Raw genomic sequence first — 4,540 nt, forward strand, 5'->3', positions numbered from 1 at the left:
GCTGTTTGTTGACACAGTCAAAGGCTTTTGTATAGTCAATGAAGCAGAAGTAGATGTTTTTCTGGAACTCTCTAGCTTTCTCCATAATCCAGCGCATGTTTGCAATTTGCTCTCTGGTTCCTCTGCCCCTTCGAAATCCCGCTTGCACTTCTGGGAGTTCTCGATCCACATACTGCTTAAGCCTGCCTTGTAGAATTTTAAGCTTAACCTTGCTAGCGTGTGAAATGAGTGCAATTGTCTGGTAGTTGGAGCATTCTTTTGCACTGCCCTTCTTTGGGATTGAGAAGTAGACTGATCTTCTCCAATCCTCTGGCCACTGCTGAGTTTTCCAAACTTGCTGGCAAATTGAGTGTAGCACCTTAACGGCATCATCTTTTAAAATTTTAAATAGTTCAGCTGGAATGTCACAACTTCCACTGGCCTTCTTATTAGCAATGCTTTCTAAGGCCCATTTGACCTCACTCTCCAGGAGTGATGGGAGTCTTATTTATTTAGGCAATTTCTGTTCTGCTTAATGTATAAAAACAAAGTGGTGTACAGCAAACTGAAAGCAACAACAAACGTTACAACTATACACTATTAATAAAATTAATAAGTAATAAATGCTAATATAAATTTCTTCTTCTGACACATTTTCCTTTTCCATCACCCATCCTTCCACCCAGGGCCCAAACAAACTCACAGATCTCACAGACACACACACCCCACCCTGAAATCTCACAACACACTGGGTTCCTGGAACTACTGATATCACTCTAGTCTTTCACTCTAAAGTGGAGGCAAGAGCATGTTTAGACCAGGCCCCATGTCCATTGTAAGAGCAAGGGCATTACTAGTACAAATGAGCATTCCTCTTACTATCTGAAATGCTGGACAGCATTTGCTGGTTCCACTATATTGATGTAGCAGGTACCTGAAAATCTGGAAGCATCCTTAGAACAAGCAGTTGGTATTGATTGTAATACTCTACCATCTGTTCAATATATAAAATACATGACACAAGTGTGCACATAAACATAGCAATTCATGCTCCAAGGACATGGATTTTAAGACACAGTCATTGCTGCCATCTTTTGTTTAAACCATAGTACTACAACCAAAGCCAATTTCCTTATGGGCAGTAAATAACTAATAATAAATGCTGCAAAAATGGATTATTAAACTTCTACCATTTTGTACACTCAGGTAATACAAGACTGCTTGCTTCAGCACACTGGTTCCCTGTCAGTTTCTGAGCTCAGTTGAAAGCCGTATTGGTTAGGAACATTGAGGGCCGGCTTACACTAGGTCTTATAAAGTAGTCCGTCTAGCCTAGTATTGTCTACACTGATTGGTAGCGACTCTACAGGGCCTGAGGCAAGGGTAGTGATGCGTGGAACAATATTTCCAGTTAATTGCATTTCTGAATGTGCTCATAAGTCCATTCAGCCCTGTTTCCACATTAATCTGCAATGTTTTTAAAAATCCATCCCCAAAAATGCATTTGTGAACATATTTTATCTCAAAAGATGCATTTTGACACATTCTTTGAGCTGAAAACTGCATTGCAAGATTTAGAGAAGTAAGAAATCTGAAAGATAATTATGTTTTGGCCTGCACATTAGGAGGCACAGGTCAAAAGTCTTTCCTGCATTGCCATGGGTTGGACTAGATGACCATTGGGATCCCTTCCAACTCTTAAGATTCTGTGATTCTATGAAAATCAGTTAATACTAGAATTTACAAAGACTGAATTCCTTAAGCCCCTCTAGGTTAAGGTCTTTGTCATTGGACCATTCTGACTGGAGTTTTGAAGCGTTGAGCCTGGTACATATGATATGCATGGCATCAGCTATAGTCACTTCCACAATTCAGTACTGTGGTTGGATAATACTGCCAGCAGCAATCTGCATGCCCACCACGATCACCATCCAAGGCTTGCCTGTGTGTGTTCCTACCTTCTGAAGCAAGTAGCAGCTTTTTCCATTTGATGTCCTACTTTTGGAATACCCTCCCCAAAGAGGCTCACCTCTTCTTCAGTACCATTCAGACACCTTTTTATTCTCCCAGACTTTTCAGATCTTATTTTTCCCTTTAAAACCACTGTAATATTTTCTGCTATTCCTGGCTGTCCTCTGCCATTTTATTAAATGATTTTATTATTAGCCTTCCTGAGAACGTTTGTGCCAAAAATAAATACATGTGAAAATAAAAAAAACCCTTCAGGGAACTTGTTCATCACCAAATGCAACTTTCTACATCTATTCTCTCAAGTGGGTTTCTACAGGAATGTTTTTCTCATTGTTTAGTAACAAAGCTGGGAAAATATTTTACATTTACAGGGACCAGAATCATAATTTTTAGGTGTCTAGGTAACAAAGCACCAATGACTTTCTTCCAGGCTTCTCCTCTGAGTATCTAGGGGTGGCAAACACACTTCACAATATCTTTACAGAATATAGTTTATTTATGGAATTTACAAATAATTTTATAAGTCATGTGTTATAAGTTACATTCTTTGTTTCCACAAACTTTCTTACAACTCCTGAGTTATTCAAATACTGAGATGGGAAAATTATGTTAGAAAACCAAGCACATTAAAGAAACAAATACAAATTTGAAGTTTGGTCAGTTTTGCTTTCTCTCCTCTCAAAACCTTTCCCCTCAAAGGTCATATTATTCTGGCATAACCTATAGATATGGTACCTTCTCTTTTCACTCTTCAAAATTACATGTACAATAATGGCATCCACAGCCTCCTTAAGGTCCCTAGGATTTAAGGCTGCAGTTCTACAGACAAGTTCCCTGAGAACAGGCCCTACTGAACTCAGGAGGACCAACTTCTGAGGATCCAGCTGCACATGATCTCATAATTACTTTCATATACTGTACCAGCTGTCAGAGTAGACCAGGCACCCCCAAACTGCAGCCCTCCAGATGTTTTGGCCTACAACTCCCATGATCCCTAGCTAACAGGACCAGTGGTCGGGGAAGATGGGAATTGTAGTCCAAAACATCTGGAGGGCCAAAGTTTGGGGATGCCTGGAGTAGACCAACACCCGTTTGCTACAAAATGAATTTAATTACCAGTAGCTCCACACAGAATTACTTTCTGTGTGTGACACTCACACACACACACACACACACACACACAAACACACAGACAAGTCAAAACTAAAAAGTGATGATCTAAAAGATTTTATCCTTTAACAATCATAAATATAAGGTGCCTAGAAATAATAATGTGGCAGCAATGAGGGGGAAATGGTGATTGTTGAATTAAATGGAACTAATGGATTGTTGAATGAAATGTTGCTAATGCCTTTTAGCAATGCAAGTTGGTTCAAGACATAATAAGAATGACTATTTGATCATGCAGGTATATTGTAAAGTTCTGTTCTACATCTATTTTTTCAAAATAACCACAAGTGTCACAGCAGAGTAGTAAACATTACTTTTTTTGTGCAGGAAACTGTAACTCATAATTATATTATGGCCAGTTGTCCTAATTAAAAAAATGAATATACAATACCTCTAAAAGCTAATGCAGCATTATGGAATACAACTCCATAAGAAAACTCAAATTGGTGCCCCCCCTAACTATGACAATAAGCAATGCCCCAGCAAATGCCCTCAACTTTTAGGCATGCTCCAAGTTTGAACAGCAATTTTAATAGTTACATTTGCAGTCTCACAAAAAAGTACTGCAAAAACATCAAAATACATAGTATTAAAATGTTTACAGGGGGGCTGAGCTTGCTTATGGTGTTTCTAACGTCAGTCCCATTTTTCGCCTGCCCCACCCATATGGGCCTTAAACTCAAGAGCCCTATAAAAGAAAGAGGGAATCTACACCTCTTCTCCAAGCTCATTGGACAAACAACAAACTAAGAGCTATTAAGCCCTAAGAAGCAGCCTTCAAAACATGGTGGGTGTTTGAGCCCTCATCACAGCTGAACTTTCTAAAGGCCGGGGGTGGGGAGAGAGACATCCTCAGCCGTCACTACCCCCCTCTGCCCAATGACAGTGCAAATTATTCTGCCTGCTGGTTAGAACTGCCAAGCCTGGTTGGCATAGTAAACCCACTCCTTACTGGAAATGCAAAAACTATATTCTACCCATGGATCATGCCCCAATCTTACATGACTATTGGTAACGCTTACTATCTTCTAATCAATTCACATTTTACTTGGAAAGAGGAGGAGTTTGTTAGACCTCAGAATAGTATAAAGGTGTTTCAGTTTCTTGATTCATGGTAAGAAGGAAGAGGCAGCCTTACAATGAGAGAAAGCGTGGAAGCAAATTGGGCATCATATTAAGGGCTCTTGGGAAGCTTCCAATCATTTGTGCAGAAGGACATTCCTGTGGCTGCCAGGGAAGAGGAATTTAGATTTGCCACCTCAAGCACCACAATATATTGGGTCTGGTGGGTTTGGAATCCAGCCCCAATACAGTGGTACCTCTGGTTAAGAACTTAATTCATTCCAGAGGTCTGTTCTTAACCTGAAACTGTTCTTAACCTGAGACACCACTTTAGCTAATGGGGGCTCCTGCTGCTGCC

Source organism: Zootoca vivipara, chromosome 15, assembly GCF_963506605.1.
Source record: "Zootoca vivipara chromosome 15, rZooViv1.1, whole genome shotgun sequence".
NCBI lineage: Eukaryota > Metazoa > Chordata > Lepidosauria > Squamata > Lacertidae > Zootoca > Zootoca vivipara.